The 19072-nt window shown below is 41.8% G+C and overlaps 1 protein-coding gene across 2 annotated transcripts in view; it reads right to left on the bottom strand.

Annotated features, from left to right (window-relative positions):
- Nucleotides 1–3346, bottom strand: part of SRBD1 (S1 RNA binding domain 1) — a 134604-nt gene extending 131258 nt beyond the window's left edge. Inside the window, exons 1-2 of one of the 2 annotated variants that reach the window (XM_065631093.1) lie at nt 3249–3346; nt 1890–2022 (exon numbers count right to left, since the gene is read on the bottom strand). The gene's annotated coding sequence lies outside the window, so the exon portion shown is untranslated. Of the gene's footprint in view, nt 1–1889; nt 2023–2712; nt 2728–3248 lie in introns of those variants that run through there. The other variant, XM_065631094.1, reaches the window with a different exon arrangement.
- Between the last annotated feature and the right edge of the window lie 15726 nt (nt 3347–19072).

Below are 19072 nucleotides of genomic sequence, written 5' to 3'. Positions count from 1 at the left end.
ACGCTGAACCTTCGCAGTAGACCCTTGACTCCCTGTTCAAGGGAATCAAAACACTTCCGCTTGTCCATCTCCCAGATGACAGTAAGAAGCATGAAACATCATCGCTTGAAACACCCAAATTCTCTTTGCTTCACACTCTCAGTAACCACTAAGAGAGTTACAGCAAGTTCTTCAAAAGTACTTCCACTTAAAAAAAGAAAGAGGACTTTGCAGAGCTAGTACACTGTCCAGTGAAAAAGAGTTGAAGCTATTTAAATAATTGCTATTGTAGATAAACATATCTCTCAGGCCTACTCTCCAAATAGTTTGGCATCAGTTTTGTTGCCAGTGTGTTTGTTCCCACCACTTCTATTCTCTGCATCCAATGCAGAGCTCCACAACACACCAGAGCCATCCTGATGGCTGTAAACACCATGCTTCTCCCTGCCTGTCAGCCACTCATTAAAATAAGGCTAGTGTAGTTTGGTGTTTGGCCATGCCAAGTATAAAGAGTGACAGGGTAGCTCTTGTTATACACTTCCCTGTACAGAATCTTAAGACAGGTATACACAAGACATACAGCAAGGAAGTAATCATCCTTCTGGACTCTCTCCCCAAATAGGAGTTCTTAGGCTGCACGTAGAATGTAAGTAGAGTGAGGCCCTACAGGCCTTTTTATGTTAAATAGCAATCCAAGTCTCTCTTAGAGATCGATATTCTCTCCAGCGTCCCTATTCACGCAAAGATACAAACCATTAAAAGTAAATTTCATCATTTCTGAATCCAGGCAGCATAAGAAACTACTTGCAGAAATAAAAGTTTAATAACAGTTTAAAAGTAATTAGATGAAAAAAGCCTCCTACCCCCCTCACCATTCTCCCAAAACCCCAAGAAGCCCAGCACTAGCACAAGGCCATGCTTTGTAGCCCTACCATTAGAGCAACAATTTTCAGAGTCAGAAATTACTCCAGGAATCCTAATAGACTAGGAATCTTCTACAAGACACTTTAGAAAATAAATGTATTTAATAGTTGAAAGTTGTACAAAATATTATACTTCCACAGTATGATCAAACAAATGTCATTACAGCAAATTTAAATCTCATAACTTTACTACATTAAATCACATAAACAGATAAATATAGATCTGAATGCCAACAAAGTCTACTGCACTTTACAACTCAATCATATAGATTCTTCTACCTGAAGTTACACTATTTAAAAAAAAAAAAAAAAAAAAAAATCACACAACACAGAACCAAATAAACACAACACCACCACCACACATATACTTGGAAATTATGTTCATTTCAGCAACTGGGGGAAAACAAACAAACAAACAACAACAAAATCTATCTCCAACAGAAAAGGACATAGAAACTTCTAAAGCCCCTTTCCAGTTAATCTAAAGCTATACGTTTCTTCCACAAAGGAAATCTGTCTATGCAGGAAGCTCCTCAAACTTTGCTCTGCAGCTTCTGCTTTTCTAGTACGAACAAAATAGCAAGTAGAACAGAATTTTGCATTTTAGCTTCTTAAATCGCACAGTACTAGTCAAATGACAGTTTATTACAACACCAAGCACCTGGGGCAGGACATAAAAAGCACTGTGAATCCCACATGACAAGTGAATTTCAGACCATTAGTAGTAGCAGAATGGTCCACTTCAATAATTATATGTAGGCACTCTACAGTTTCATTTTGCTTGTCATTTTAAGACACCTCTATTGCATGCCAGAATAACATCCTAAGAAGAAATCAAAGTGTGAGCACAGTGGCAGCAGCAAAGTGGAAAAAACATTACACAGACTTGTAGGGTAGGGACTTGTATGGAAACTGTTCTATCACTCCAGAAGGTTTTTAATCACCTGTAACAGCTAAGTTATACTTCAAAATATAAATCCAACTTACTGTAATCCTCTCGAGGTTAAAACCTTGGAGAAATCCCAGACACTTTTGCTCAAAGGAGCTGATGCAGCCAATTTCCAAGGACTTTTCCTGCACAAAGCCAGTCAGGGCACACATCAGGAGACTCCAGTGCTAACTGGAAAATTACAGCCACAAAGAAAGTGAGAGACATATACGGTATGCACACAGAGCAAATCAGTCCCCAATGCTAATCAGAGAGGAAAAGGTGTAAGACTAGCAGGAATATCACCTACTGCTACTGCCTACAGAAGTACCACCAAAAAGGCAAACCGCCAAGGCTGTGCCCTTACAAAGCACACTCCCTCCAGGCCTGTTCCTATAACTTGTGGTCCTGCTGCAGAAAAAGAACAACCTGCATTACGCAGGAGCCTGTCAGTCAGTCAGAAGAGGTGTGCACAGGAAGGCAGGAGGACGAACACTTTCCATGCCTTTTTTTAAACCACTTATCTCAAACCACCTACAAAAACTGACGTTATCAGGAACCAGGGGGATATTGCTTCAGATTCAGTAACAGATTGCTACACCTTTTCTCCAGTCCACCAAACTAGCCATATGGTGACACTCCCGTCCAGCTTAATTAGGTGGGATGTCTTTACTCCTGAACGAAACAGAAGATGTGCATCTGTTCTGCATGGCGACAGCCACAGCAGAGTTTACCCCACTGATAACACTTGTTTCAGAGTCTTGCAGGCACAAATGGGGACTTGAAAGTAAAGCACTGTTTCTTGCTTGGTGACACACTCCCAACCAAATCACTGCTTTTCGGACCAGAAACGTGACCAGGCTTAAAACACACTTTACGTACTCGGAAGCTCTATCCTTCCCCAGACAGCACCCCGCTTGCCTCAGATCTGTTGGCAGCATTCAAGAGGCAGGACTCATCGAGCTAAATTTCATCCCGGTGCCTGGGAAGAGCACCAGGTCCCGGGCAGAACCACGGGAATAAGCCACCTCGCAAGCCTCGTCCTGCCGCCAAGGAATGCGGGGGCACAGGGGGGTCCCAGCAGACCCTCCCGCCCCAGCTCCAGCCCGCTGGGGGCCCCGGCCCCCCCGGGCGCTGCCGCCCGCGTCCCCGGTCCCGCTCGCCCACCCCCGCGGCTCCCGCACAGCGAGAGGAGCCCCGAGCAACCCTCCAGCCGGGGCCGGGGAGGAGGCAGGGAGCAGAAGCGGCAGCCCAGGAAGAAAATGGCTCGTTTCCCCTGGAACAGCCGAGACAACAGGAAGCCCCCGCTTGCCGGCGCCCGGCACGGAGGGCGCAGCGGCCGGCGCAGCCCCGCGGGCCACTGCCCGCCCCGCCTCACCCGGGCCCGGCAAGGGGTGGGAGGCTTCCCCAGACATTACCCCCTGCTGCCGGCTGCCGCGTTTGAAAGGGCCGCCAGGGCAGCCATGGCGGAGCCGCCCGCCCGACGCGCCGCGGGGAGGAGCAGGAAGCGGCGGCAGCGGCCGCGCCGCAGGAAGCGGCCACCGGAGGGGGGCGGGGTCAGCGGCAGCCACGCCCACTGCCCCGCCCCACACCCACGGGCCCGGGGCGGCCCCCGGAACCGGCGGGTTCGCAGGCGGTGTCGGTGGGGCCGGGCAGCTCTCGGGCCAGCGGTGCCCGTTGTTCTCCCGCCGCTGGCAGGCCCCGCCTGGGCGTGTCGAGCTGCTGCCGCCAGGTGGCGCTGGGCGCCGGAGCGGCGGGCCGGGCCCCGACGGGAGGGGAGCAGCCGCTGGGGACAGGGACCGGGACCGGTCGCCGGGGACTAACGCGGCGACGGTGTGTGGTGGTGGCTGTCAGCTCCCCCTCCCCGCGTCGGTCGGCTCTCCCCGAGGTGCGGGGCCGGCGAAGGGGTGCGGGCCGTGGGGCAGCGTCCCCGCCTCAGCCGCACGGCGGAAGGGCCGGGGACCTTTCCCGTAAACTGAAGCGTGGAGGTGCGAGATGTCTCGGTCCTGCTCCTGGTTGATGGGAGTTTGAAAGGTGTTGGAAACGTTTCCACTAGCCAAAAAAACTCCCCTGTAAAGTGAGGTTTCGTTTTGTTGTTTTGTGTTGTGTTGTTTTGTTTCGTTTCGTGTTGCTATTGGGAAGCTGAAATAACTTGTGTGAAGCTAAGATGCTCTATTGGAGGTGACCACAGAAGCCAATAGAAATAAATATGTGCCCTTTCAGCCCACTGGGTAGAAAACAGCATGTAGATCCAAATATACATAGGATGCTCCTGTTCCTTTACCCATGCAGACTAGAACTTGCATTATTTTTCCTTATAACTATAAACATTTGCACTTCACTGCTAGAAAAGCTGTCCAAGTGTAAGTTGCCCATCTTTAGGTTCCATATAAAGTTATGCATCCCTGCGACCTCTGCATCTATTCCTTTTTCGTCTATATCTACTAAGTTAACCTCCAGCAATGATCCTGTGAAGTCCGTCTCACACATAAAATTTAATAGGTGCTGGTTTCTGGAGCCATCGCTAGAAGAATGAAGCCAGTAGGCTGTTACATTAAAGCCGCCTTTCGAGCTTCCATTACCCTAAAAGGTCTTCTGCTTTGTATCATAAATATTTGTAACTTGTGGTCATAACTACCAGCCAGCTGTCCTCCAGCCTTGGAACGGCAACATCTTAAATGTAACTAAGGTGTAATAATAAACTTAAATAATTCATAATTTTTCATCCTGACTTCATAATAAATGTGTGTTTAACAGTTTGGAATGACTTGAAGCACAATAATGTTCAATGCAGTCTCTATCCGTGAAGTTTACCTGACCTCTACAGCTTTTAGGGGCCAGGAGAGAGACTTCTGCACATACTTGTCTTTATGCATGGAGTTCTATCTCCAATGCCAAATCTTCAGCTGATATAAACTATCACAGCTCTGTTGATTTAAATAGGGCCTGTGATTTACACAAGTTGAGAATCTGACTCACAGACCTCAATAGGACTGTTCACATGTTTAAAGGTAATCGAGTGTGTAAGCGTTTGCAGGCTCAAAGCTGATGCACTTGGAATTTTGTCCCAGTAAGAGCTGAGCAAAGGGTAGTTTAATCTAATTCTAGGGAAATATCCCTTGCTAAGGCTGAGCTGTTGTAATTTAACCAGCTAATGTAATACATATGAAAGTATGTTAGAACCTTAGACAGTTTTGCAGCTGAAACGTAGTCATTTGTAGTAGGTAAGGTTCTGATTTTTTTATATTCGGATCAGATGCTGCTCTTATGCTAGCGTGAAAACAACCTTTAAATATAGGAACTTGATGCACTATATATAACTAAGGACAAAAAGTTGCGACTATAAATACCTTCGAAATAATATTTAAATACTTGGCCTGGCTATATTTTGTAATACAGTGAAACTGTGCAGAATGTAAAAATACTGCCTGTGTCATCTGACTCCTTTGATGCACTGCATTAAAATTCCAATGCCTAAGTACATATCATGGAGTCAGCTTTATTTCTTTTCTATTAATAGTTTGAAATTAGGTCACTGTTCTTGTAAAGATGGGCTAAGCCTGTACAACTGATTTTAAAGAAGTTACCTATACAAAATTTTTTTGTGTGGTTATTTTTTGTTTGGTTGGTTTTGAGGGGGGTTTTGTTTGGGTTTTTTTGTGGGTTTTTGTTTGTTTGTTTTGTTTTTGTTGTTGTTTGGTTGGGGAGGGGAGGAGTGTTTTGATTTGATTTTTTCCTCATGCTCCCCTACAGTGACACTGTTCCTTATCAATAATCAGTAATTTTACTGTCTGTTCTGGCATATGTATTCTATGCTGACAGGTTTTTTTAGATTTGTTTATAGTGACCCCTGCTGCAAAAGATTAAGACTGACGTTTCTCTAAACCTTTAAAAAGGCATTTACCCAATTATTTCACAGTTCAGTTCAAAAGAACCAACCAGTTGTAAATTCAAGTTACGTATATAAAATTTGAAACTCCTTAATTTGGATCATTTTCAGTAAATTTAGTTTAATCGTACAAGGCTTTTTCTCCCTCTTGCACATGTAGGATTTACTTTCTAATGCAATGCAATATAGTTAGAACATGTTCCACATGTAATGCTTGTTCCTCACATTATTGTTCTTTGATAAGGGCTAACTTGACACCAATAAATCATTGTCTGAACTACTGCATGTTAATATTTTAAGAGCTCCAGTCAGGAAAGCACATGCTTACGTTTATCTCTGTTCAGGATAACGAAATAGTAAAAAAGCAGATTAAAGCATAGGACTAAGTTTAAACACAGATTACCCCTCTGGTTCCAGAAGGATTTAAGTGTCAGCCTATTCCAGTATTGCCCTGAACAGAATGCTTTCTCAAGCTCGTGCTTAAAAATTCTTCAGCATGAGGCATACGTATGTGCTCTTTTCCAAGCAAAAGATGCCCCTGTGCTGCCCGAAAGCTGGGTGGCTGAAGCTGGGGCACCACCAAACCAGAACTAACATAGACTGCACGAGCTGCAGCTTCCTGCGGTGATGGCTTCCTAGCAGGCTGCAGGCTGGACAAAATAAGCTTATACTCGCTTGCAAAAGACACTCCAGGTGTAATCATGGTAAAATCTTTCATCTATATGTCAAGATAAATGTCACCATACAGCTATATATGCTGGTTTTTTCTAAAGCTATGTTTAAAGAGTGTTATTTAGGCTGCAAAGTCAAGCAAACAGCCACACTTCGGACTCCCTGTGTCATCTTTATACTACACTTTGTGCGAATACTTCCTGATGAAGTGAGTCATCCCATAGAAAATTATGAGACTATCTCAGTGAAATAATCACAGAATTAAAATCTGAGGAGTAACCTGAATTGTTCCTTTCCCCCCACGCTCAGTCCTTTGTGCTGCATTCTCAGTAGCATTCTCACACAGCTGAGTGCAATTTCATAGTCCGATAGAAAGACAAAAGCTAAACTGAGTGCAGTTGTCCCATATCCTATTATCCCAGTGGGGATTGAATCCTGTATCTTTTCTACAGTAGCCATAGTTCAATACAAAACCAGTCAAATTTATCATTTTAGTGTAGGATGATGGATTATAGGTCCTAACAATGGTCAATGGGAGAAACTCTGCAGAGCTGCATTTCTTTCTCTTCTTCTGGAAGTTGGAAAATTTATGCCACTTGAAGGGTCAGGAAGGGAGGTGAGCCGGTGGGGAAATGTGCTGGGTCTTCCTCTCTCCTCCTTGAGAACTGGAGGAAATTCAGTCTTTTGCAGTGTTCCTGAAATTTGCCATTGGGGGCAAGGTGGTGGATTACTTATGGTGCGAGAGTGCAATCTGGTTCTTGGCCACGTTGCAGGAATGTGCTGAAGGTTGTATGGTCTGTGCTCAGGCTTCATAAAGAATGTAATCCATACTCCTGTTTCCCACCTCAGCGCTTTGGCAGCTCATGGGTTAGTTTCTTCTGCAGCCATTACTGCTGCATTGGTGATGGTGTGAGCTGAACCTCGAGATGTTCATGTGTTTTGTTATCATCCTGGCAGATGAACAAAAATTTCCATAGATGTGCAACTGGGAGAAGAGAATTGGTAATTTTTAACAGTCTGTTTCTCAACAAAAGGTGACAATATGTAAAGACATAAAGGTATATGTACATGGAGGAGGCTAGAAAGACAGGAGAACTCTGCTGGTGCCCTTAGCTTGTCAAACACTGCAAGGCCACAGTCCAGAAGTAAGATAACCGCATGAACCGAAGCTAATGAGCACTGCTGAGAGGCAGGGTATACTAGTTTGGGCATAGTGCCACGTTAACACGACTCTACATCTTCTAGACCCAAGCTAGCTTATGTCTGGGCAGCTCAGAGCATGAGCAGAGCTTGCCTGAATCTGTCTGCACCTGTCTGCGTGGCCCTGCAGAAGAAAAAAGAAGTAGTTTCACAATTAATTAGCAAAGGCTTTTTGCAAACAATCAGGCATATGAGCATCTGCCAGAATAATAATAATAAAAAAGTCCTGCTTCAAAACCTCCTCAATTTCTCTTTGTCTACGAGGCTTAGAAGAACATGGCCAGTGTTAAGTCTACTGTCCACCTTACCAATATGCTCTCAAAGCGCTTTTTGTAATCCCCATCTCTTTTTGTTTTCTTGTGCTTCTTCCTGCCTCTTATTTATATTGAAAGGTCTCTGAGAGAAAGCCCATCTCACTGTGTTTGTACAAAAATACAGTGTGATGACATCCTCATCTGTTCCTCTGACTCCTAAATGCTGTTGTATGCCCAGCAGTGATATGGGTGAACTGTATTAAGTAACCATTTGGTTTGGGACTGATAGAAATGTCAATCAGAAGAAGCTGAGCTCTGTCAGGAAATAGTTTGCACTGCATTCATATTTTCTACTTGCCAGCTGGACAAAGCACCAATATCTTTATTTTGTGTGGTAGTGAGCGCTTGCAAGTGGAAGGTCCATGTCACTGTTACTTCTGCCACTCCTGCAAGCTTATCGCTTTCATCAGATATAATAGTTAGATCCTACCTTTAGCGTATGCCCTGCCTGTCAAGAATACTAATGTGACATCCACCACTGCAAACTGAATGCCCTGCAGCCTTTACAGTATTTATCACGATGCCTTCTCAAAATGAGGCTCCTCTGTGCTCAGATCCCAAGTTCGACTTTGAAGCAGACACTGCAGTCAAGTTTCCTTAGCCCAATACGTGCTGAATCTACTGGCCATTGCTGTGTAGTTGCTCTGTACATGTTTACAGCAGCTCTTCTTTGTGTGTGGATGACACAGGGTGCATAGTCCATATGATGTAGAGTCCCTAGGCATGTGTAGGCTGAAATACCCTTTTTCAGAGTGTGATTGAAGAGCTTCTGAATTGCTCCAGGAAGCACTGGTGTTTATCCTCACAGCCTTGTTGTTCCTCTGTTGAGAAGGATGAAGGCACAGACAAATTATATGCCTTGTACAAAGGTAGAGAACTGTGTCTTCAAAATCCATTGGTATTCCATACGTAATCTGTTAACCATACAGCTGTGGAGAGGAAGATAGTGTGGCTCTTCTCCCAATTGATCCGGCAGCTGTTTTGCAGAATTACTCCTGAAGTTCTGTTATGTGCCAATATGTCCAGTCCGTACATAAGGGAATGGAAAAATAACTAAATCTCGGAAGGAAGGCAAGGCATACCAAAGGATATTTAGGCTGAAGTGTAGACTATTGTTCCTGGATTACTTCACGCATCTATTTTAAAAGAGAAGATTTCTTCAGAACCAGAAGCAAACAGTGGCTTAGGGATTGTTAGAGGGCAGTTCTACTTCTGTAGAGGTCAGTTCTGATTTTTGTAGATAAGCAGGCCCAAGGTTATAGTAAACCTTTTTCTAGGCTGCAACAGTTTTTTGGGAAAAGTCGCATTTTGAGGAATCAGACCTAAAGTACTTCACTCAAATTTAGTCCACTGAAGTAGAAAAACCCATTATTGCTGTACTATTCTCCATATAAAAGCATTTATTCTCTTTATTTTACCCTATATATATACACTTATATTTGCCTATCAGTTCTCTGCATGTGGGACTAGGACACCTCAGAGGCAAATCGAAGTCTTCAGTTCCCTCTGCTGACTTTGCAGAAGTGCCCAGGTCAGGACCTTCAACAGCCATGAGGCCACGTGTCTTGTTATAGAGGGACCGAATCCATCACTTCTGAAAGCAGGAGATGAAGTTGCCAAGTGGAGGGGCCTCAAAATGTGTCCATTATTCCTGTCTGTTCGAATAGCAGCTTAAGTGCTTACGAATTGATCTGATGCTTTCGGCAAGCTATGCAAAGGGCTTCAGTCTAGGGAACATTAATCTGAATCTCAATTCCCTTCTCATCTACAGATGTCCTCTGTGACCTTCGATGAGTGACTCTTTCTGTGCCTCGGTTCTTCATCAGTAAAATGGGCTACTAATACCGTTTCCTAAAACAGTGTGTGAGGATAAATAATAACTATGGTGCGCTTGGGCATTATCACATAAAGGGCACTGCATAAGAATCTTAGATTTTAGTAACTGTAGATTTTACAGGAAAATTCCTGCCAGAAAAATTTTGACCAGTCCCAGTCAGTGCATGGACAGTAACAGTATCTGATGTTTGTCATGTTCCCTACGTGTCTGTTACTGACTGACACAACAGTTTCTGCAGGTATGCTTTAACAGTTCTAACCAAGCAATCTGTGGATAATTTTGAAACAATAAAGTTAGTGTATGGTCAAAATGTACTCATAGTACTAGATACCATGATATAAATCATCATTTAGAGAACTTCTTTGTTTCTCGGTCATCGCTTCCTCTCTTTCCCCGTCTTTGAAAGCAAGTGGGTGCTTAAAATTCAAAAGGCCTTAAGTGGGTTTTTATGCATGCGACAAGTCCGCACAATTGTAAAGATGAAAAGAAGAGTCACGTAAGGCTTTTATCACCTCCCTGAAATTCCACCATCTTCAGCAGAGTTGCTGCTGCAGGTGGATTAGCCTGATCCTAGGTGAGAGCTGAGAAAGATGCAGCTCTTGGCTGCAGGGAGAGATGTGTTTTCCCTTCAGATTCAGCCCTTCTGGAACTGGTGACGCCAGCAGCAGCTGGACCATGGCGTGGCCTTCCCCGAGTGAAGTCAGAGATGTTCTCTGGTTGTGGTTGTGAAATGTGTCAGCATTTTTACTAGCATGGCAGCCTGCAATTTTCCTAAAAATACTTTGAAAATGGCTCTGTTAGTAGTCCTAGTGACCATTCTTTTAAATAATTACAGTCAGTCTTGCAGATTCAGTTGCAGTATTTGGTCAGTTCGAAGTGTGCACAGTATTTTGTAACCAGGCCAATATTTTGAGAGTAACATAAAAACAGGTAATGCCTCATCTTTGCTAGAATTAAAGCCATGTTGTTAGGTTCAAGAAACAGTGATACAGCAAACTCAGCTTTAATAGCAGTAGCAGGCCTAGAAAATGGGCAGTTCGTTTGCTTGTATTTGTCTCGGTTATCCTGCTGCATCGCAGGACATTCATTCTCTGACAAGAAGTTCCAAAAATTCCAGTGAATAGAGAACGTTGACACATAAAACTTGGTTGCTATTTCTGTAAAATAACTATTACAGTTACCAACTATATATAGCCAGAAGTAATTGCTTCTGTAAATAAAATACCAGTGAACACATTACAAGATTAAAGAGAAACTTTCAGCTTCCATCACAGCTATTTGCCGACTCCTACCCATATACACACGATGACTTTGCAGTCATAGCTCCGCAATGCCACAAGACTTAATTTAGGATATGCTTGACATACTACACTTCCTCACATTCCTAAATGAAGTGTTCTTCCATTAGCTGCTTAGTTCTCATTTTAGCTGGCCACTTCACCTTTCATTGGTGAAGAAAAGTACAGTCATTTCACCAAATATACTGCAATTCTTTATTATTCTTACTTTATAGCTAGGATTTATAAATGCATAATAAAGGCTTTGGGTGACCTTGGGGATTTGGATATATTATTTAGAGAATATTATTTTGAAAATCCCACTCTTTTAAAAATGTCTCTTTAAAATGGCAGTTATAGGCAGTAAAAGTGAGATAAATTGCTAGATCAGATGAAAAGTGATGTATCTTAATAAATGTGTGATCAGTCTTTGAGAGGGAAGATGATATTAAGTAACTTGAATACTGTGCTGCTGTAGGAAGCGACACTGCTTAAATACCTTTGAAGATAGATTTACAGTCATCTCTACCATTCAGTGAAGGAAAGAGTTATTGCCCATAAACTGGGGGGCTTTTGCTTACTACTGCTGGTGAAACTAGAAAGCCTGTTCATCCTTTGTACCTTTCATTGGTAGGGATTTAACAAGTTTGTGTGTGAGAAGTATAGAGGGCACCTACGTAAGAGTTTGAAAGTCTCTTATTTTTTCTTCTCTGCTTGTCGTTACTTAGACAAAGCTGGTTTTCCATGTGGACCTTTCAGAAAGAAGATGAGTCTATTCCTATGAAATACCTTTTGCTGATTTGGTCCTTATTATTGTTTCTATTAATATTATCATAAGATCTGGGAACTGCTCTGGTGAAACAGGATGCTACTAAGCTGTAGGTATACGCAACACACAACACACCAAGATGTGTGTTGTGCACATCTGTAGGTGTCACAGTAAAGGAGAGATTTGAGTCTGAAGCCCAAGGGCCAGACGGGCAAGTGTCTCCAGAGAACTCCTAGGCACAAGGACAGCATAGGAAAAGCACTTCTGTACCTGAATTAAAACTTAAGAAAGGAGTTTTGCCTGCTTCTCAGAGTCAGTGATCAGAGAAGGGTGTTGACATCTTATTAGAAAGGAGCCATTGTAGGCAGAGTGAGGATGGGCTGCGTAGGAACCTGAAAGTGAGAATCAACAGCATGAGTTTATGGAAACATAAAAGAGAATGAGAGCAACCAGCATGTTGTTTTAGGCAGAAGCCTATACAAATCCTTACAACACTGTAAATGAACAGGAGTGGTGCAGGAATACATCTGTCAAAACCGAAAAAGTGGTTTGATGCTCCATTGTATCTTGGACACATTGTGATTGAAGATTTCACTGCCAAAAAAATCAGCAAGACAAATTCTGAAGATAATTTGGAGTACAAGATGATGCCTATATTATTAGACTTGACAGCGGTGTAGCAAGAATGCAGATAACAAGAAAGACTCATGATAGGGAAAAAAGAAAAAATCATATCAACTTGTTTGTTTTGTCTCTGTACTTGAATACGTTTGCAGCAATTCAACACCAGCTCCCACAAAAATGCAGATATTTGTGTTCTCAACTTGTCAAACAAAATGACATCAAGCAACAACCCATACTTCAGCAGTGTTGCTTCTGAAACAACAATAATTAATGCTGCTGATGGACAATAGCCCAGTGTCACAACAGTACCCCGATCGTAACTACGCACGATACCACGGAGGACTCCCAGTACTCCCCTTTGCCCTCTTCCCTGTGGTCCGGCTCCACTGCTCTAGATCTTTCATTTCTTCCTCCCTTTCCTCTCCCAGAGACACAGAGAACACACAACTGCTCCAGCAAAGAAAAACAGGGATATGAGACACCTGATTTTCCGGCCCCTGTAGCTCTGGAGGTTTGGAAGACAAGCGTGTCCCTGCATCAGCCTGGGCTGCAGCACCCTACCCATCAGATGGGCTTGAGAGTGAGCCATTAATAATTGGAGAGAAAGAGTGCAAGGGCCCTAAAGTTCATAGCCCATGTCTTGAAGATTTTGTAGTGTCAAGATATTTGATGGGTTCATGATACATTTTTGCATTTGTACAATAAATATCCAAATGTTGTCATGCACTCTAAGCACCAGTAGTAAATATAGACTGGGGTCTGACTCTGACCCTTTCTATGTAGAAACACTATTTTATCACCACTTCTCATCCATCCAAGGAAAGTCGTATGGTCAAGCTACTAGTTTACTACAAACTGCTTAAACTGATGCTTACCAGAGGCTAGACTATTATCAGAAAGTGCTGTGTCAGGGAACTTGTATCTAGCAAAAATTGATTTTGTATATATGATCACCAGTTTCACATAGAAAGGCTAGCACAGGGATCTGAGGTACTAATGTAAGTATATGTGATGTTTCACTCGTAGATCAGCCACAAACTCCTCTGGGCTTGTTGTACTCCCTGTTTGTGTGATGGGAGTGCTGAGTGCAGATTTTGGCAAATGTGGTGAAGATTTGCCATAAATGACCAGTATGGTCAAGCTCCTGTGTGTATCTAGATAAACCTCTTCCACCCAGTTTGAGAAACGCTTCCCTATAAAGTGTTATTGTGAAAAAAGTGAACTGGAAGGTTGAAAGAGAAAAACAGAGATGCAAGTCTCAGTGTTTGGCCCATTCAAGGAGGTACTGAGTTTCCTATAGAGTTTGGAAAGGTCCTCCATAGAATCAAATGATTTTTTTTGCCCTCCTAAGAGAGTTTTGGGAAACTGTCTTATAAAGCAAAAGGATATGGGCAAGTATGTTGAACAACTGTTTGAAGGACAAATCTAGAAAACATTCCTATCCAGCTCAATTCCCAGGAACATGCTTAACTTTAATCATGCAATGTAAAACAATCCTGTGTTTCCCATCTGTTGAGGATGGGACATTTGTGCCTTTCCATTGCAGGAATTACCCCTTTCCAGTGCAGTAACTCACTGCTGCTTAGTCTCCTCTCTCTTTAGCTGAAGCTCCCTGAACTCACTTCTGTCAAATGGAGAAACAGTTCAGAAAAACATGAGCAATGTGTCCTTTTTTATTCGGAAGCGCTTTGCTGAAGTTACAGATTTCTTTTTAACCTGAATATCTGCTTCACTATACAGCTCCATGGCTTCAAGCATCTGTAAGATGACTACTGGTTATCTCCCGAGGTAAATGAGCCCTCACCTGCTAAGGTAGAAAAAAAAATCCAGATAAAGGGTATTTCAGACAGCTTAATTATGTCAATAATTACATCATCATCTCCTTCATCCAATCCACTAATAATCAAGAAAGAGAAGAAAACCATCCACATTTTATATTCCACATAGTGACGCGCTCTCCTTAAGGAAAAAGGTGAGTGGCAATATGTCACAGCTTGCCGACTTCAAATACATTTCCGAATGCCGTCTTTCATCAATAGACTTGTATTCTCCAGGTAAGGAGCATTAAGTGTCAGTGAAAGACCTGAACTGTTCCCTTGTGACCTAGTGGATGAAGTAGGATTCTGTGATTTTTAGTCAAACAATCCCAGACTTCAAATATTTGAACTCCAGCTCACTTTTGCTTGTCTGTTTTCCTGATAGACGTTCACATGGATGAAATAATCAGATAAATTTCTGAATCAGAAGAAGACATCTGAATTCTTTCCAAAAATCCAAAATATAGATTGTTAAAATTAGGTATTTTATCATTTTTTTTCTCAGCACAATGCTGTAGCTTTAAAAGGTGCTAAGTACAATGGGAGCTTTGACTCATGATCTTGTCATCATCCCTGGACACCAAAACTTCAATATTTAGATATCTCACTGCATTTCAAAATGTTAGTTTCTGTCCTTTTAGAGTGAGAAGAAAAAGAAACCCAGAAAAAGTTTTATTGAGGAAAATGTCCCATTCAAAACTGATAACTTTGAAACTACTCTACTCATTTTTTCCAGGCTTGGCATTTCTTAGATTAAACAAGCAAACAAACAAACAAAATCCATCAAACCAAACAAAAAACCCCCAACCTAGATGTGATGTTTCTGTCCTCTGCAATTATTGAAATATTCAAGCATAAAATATGCTACTGAAACATCTGAAAAAGGTTATGTTGTTAACCCACACATAAGTTAGAAATGTTTGGAATGATATTACTCAAACTTTTATATAAAAAGTTTAGGCAAAAGTAGAAAAGTTTCTGTCCAAAAGAGCTATTTTGTAAAGTTATGAATATATCAGCATAGACTTGAAAAAATGTATTAGAATTATAGATGAAGTTCTACTTTGTTAATGTCAATGTTTAATATCATCACAAGTGATCTGGCTGATGGGATCAAGTGCACCCTGATGAAGTTTGCTGATGATACCAAACTGAGTGGGCAAGTGGACACTTTGGGAGAGCCACTCTGCAGGAAGACCTGGGTAGGCTGGATGAGTGGGCTAACAAGAACCTTATGAAGTTCAACAGGGACAAGTGCAAGGTCTTGCACCTGGGAAGACATAACCCAGGAGTGCAGCACAGGCTGGGACCTACCCGGCTGGGCAGCAGCGCTGCGGAAAGAGACCTGGGGGTCCTGGTAGACAACAAGGTCAGTGTGAGTGAAGAGTGGGCTGCTGAGACAAAGAAAGTCAATGGGATGCTGGGCTGCATCAGCAAGGGCTTCACCAGCAGAGACAGAGAAGTCATTATCCTGCTCTAAGGAGCATTTGTCAGGCCACACCTGGAATACTGTGTCCAGTGTTGGTCCCTGCTATGAAAAAAGCTGTGGACAGGCTGGAGAGGGTCCAGAGAAGGGCCACAGGTGATCAGAGCACTGGGAAGCTGCCATGTGAGGAAAGACTGAGAGAAGTGGGTTTGTTCAGCCTTGAGAAAAGAAAGCTTAGGGGAGACCTTATCACCGTGTTCCAGTATTTAAAGGGTGGCTACAAAGAAGATGGAGACTCCCTTTTTACAGGGAGTCACATGGAAAAGATGAGGGGTAATGGGTACAAGTTACTCTTGGTAAGATTCCGATTGGACACAAGAGAAAATTTTTTCACAATGAGAACAGTCAGCCATCAGAATAATCTCCCCAGGGAAGTGGTGGATTCCCCAACACTGGACACCTTTAAGATTCAGCTGGACAAGGTGCTGGGTCATCTTGTCTAGGCCGTGCTTTTAGCAAGAAAGGTCGAACCAGATGATCCTTGAGGTCCCTTCCAACCTGGTATTCTATGATTCTATTCTATACTTCTATTATACTGGATAATAGCTGTTTCTGTGATAACAAATATTTGCTAATTATAAAACCATATTACAGTTTTTAACGTGGCTGCTATCTTCTCTCTCCTTCCTCTCTCCCTTATGACTCCTTAGTGCAGATCACAGCTTTCTGTATTTTGGAGCAAGTGTAAGCTACCTCCGTATATTGGAGGAAGAGGTACATAAAGGAACTGCTCCTTTAATTTATAAATATGTGTTTATCCTAATAAATAAAGTGCCAACATTTCTCTCCAGGCTAAATCTAGTGTAAAATTTCAAATACAGACTGGAGCATAAGAACACGAAACAGAAATCTCATTACTTTGAAAGGCATGCAAAGATATGTTAATGTCAGTATAAACAAACCAATTAAAACAAATAAATGGGGGAAACAAAACCGAAGCAATGATGTACTACAAGATCTGAATAAATATATACTTTTAATTGTTTATTTTATGGAGAATGAAGTGGTGTGGGGACTGTGGTACCTACAAGAATAGTAGAGTAATTCAAAAGCAGAAACGTCAGTATTTTCTCTATGCTACTTTTTAAGCATCACATTTAGACCTCTAGATGCAGTTAATTTCTTCCACTTCCCCTAAGGATGCGTAAGGAATACTGGATTCCCCAGACTCAGACAGAATGTTAAAACTATAGATATCGAGGATCTCCCAAGGGACTCCTTCAGTTATATTAATATTAGAGATGGGAAATGTTTTTTGTGAACAGCACTTCAGAAAAATACCATGCCCCTATGATTATGACATACGTTTTCATCAAATAATTTTTACAAGTAAAGTCAGAACAATAAAATAAATACACAATAGTTTTATTAATATTTGTTTTTCAAAGAAACACTGTAACTAATCAAATTTAGACATTTTAATTGACATTCAGACTACCTGGAAAAAATAATTGAAAAAACTTGTCCTATCTTGGATTTGTTAACAGTCAGCAGCCCTTCATTTGATTCCATTGGATCAGTAACCTATTGGACTTCACAAGAGCAGCACTAGGGCAAGTATACCCCTATTAATCATTTACATTCAGATGAGAAGAAGTAACTGATGTAATTGTATGAGATTTAGATGAAGACGGTCAACTGTCACACATTTCTTTTGGAGTGTCTGCTTTCTTTAAAACAAACAAACAAGTGAGACCCAAAACAAAATGAAACAAAAAACCAAGCAAGCCTTTCTACATATGAAAAAATGTAAATTCCGTGATGGATTATTTTCACTTGAGAACTAGATGGGTTTCAGATACTGAACAATTGTAGTCCATGGTATTCCTTTTTTCTTTTTGTCCCAAAATGCTAGATATGTCCAAAAGCAGAAATATTCATGGTAGAGAGAAAAAAACCCGTCTTTTAGAAGTTACCTGCTAAACATAGCTAAATTTAGACTTATTTTTGAATGCATTTAGATAAAATTAAAAACAAACCCAAAACCTGCTGTTTTCTTTGAATTTCATAAGGAAGAAAACCTGTTTTCTAGTTAGATCAAATACAATTTTTCTTTGCCTTATAGAATAACTATCACATCCTAAAGTGAAAATATGAACGTCAAAAGGGTGCTATGAGACATGTGAAAGCTTTGTAGATAGCTATGAGGTTACAGAGGTATAGTTACTAATTAAGTAGCACTAACTCAGATGTGTGGTGCTTTGCTCGGGCTCAGCAGTTCCCTATTACCTGCACGTAACAGGAAGGGATCATGCCCCATCTTGCCACAAGTGTTCTGCTTCTCAGGATCACATCTCTTGCCTTCTGCCCATTTTGTGCTGTTAGAAGAAACTGGAATTACACTGATGGAAAAAAAAAATTCTTTGCATTATCGACAGCTTCTACAACGCAGTACAGAAAAGTCTAAGAAAAAGAGATGAAGCTTTTAGCTGGACGGAAAGTGAGGTGGATATGTTTTGGGTATGTCAATACAGAAGAAAAATGGAGTATGACAACCTTAGAACCACACCTGCAAATGTAAAAAGGAGAAAGAAAAGCAAAAAAACTGTGGACGAGTAATTGTGACCTGCTAATCCATTGTGTCTTTATTCCATTTGAGAACTCTAAAGTCATGAGTCACAGTAGTTTATTGGTCAACTGTTTTCTATTCTGTGTTTGCCAGTAGAGGTCCATTAGGCATCAACACGTGGGAAAAGATTTCTCTGTCGGTCCACACTTCAAAGCTTTCTCCAATCATTGACTCCTTTCCCTTATGAGAAGTACGTTAGAGTGAAAACTGGGGAAGTTTGAGTTCTTGAACACTACAGTGGGAAAGGGCTGGAGGAAGGCTGTTGGAATCATGAAATACAGGGTTTATTAATGACTTAATGACTTCATATGAGCAGGTGATTAAGACTAAATTCTCAAAACTGTCCACTTGAGATACCTAAAATATCTCCAGTCAGATATTTTACAATTAAAGCACTCAAAATTCAGAGGCACTTCCAAAATGTAGCCCTTTAATCATTCTCTTTCCCAGCCCTCTGCTCTGTAAAGTGGTGACAACACCTACTTTTGAAAAGAATGTTCTTCTTCTATTTAATTGATACTACTGAACTGATGCATAATTTAAAAAATTAGCAGAAGCTGGTAATGATAGTTATACCTTGGGCACACGTATTACTCTGGTGCAGCTCATCAACTGTGAAATGAGTTTGCCTTGGAGTGTCACACATACTAGTGACAAATAGTCCAAATTCTGTACAAGGTTCTGGGTGATAGTAAGAGGAATTTCAGCAGTGCTTCTGTTAGGTGCATATATCCTGCCCCTGTTCTCAGGAACCTTACTACAGCCAGGGATGGCTAGGCATGCAAATA

This window comes from Caloenas nicobarica, chromosome 3 (assembly GCF_036013445.1).
Source record: "Caloenas nicobarica isolate bCalNic1 chromosome 3, bCalNic1.hap1, whole genome shotgun sequence".
In the NCBI taxonomy this organism is placed as follows: Eukaryota; Metazoa; Chordata; class Aves; order Columbiformes; family Columbidae; genus Caloenas; species Caloenas nicobarica.
Note: the sequence above shows the minus strand (reverse complement) of the source record. Positions and strands in the feature narration are given on the sequence as shown.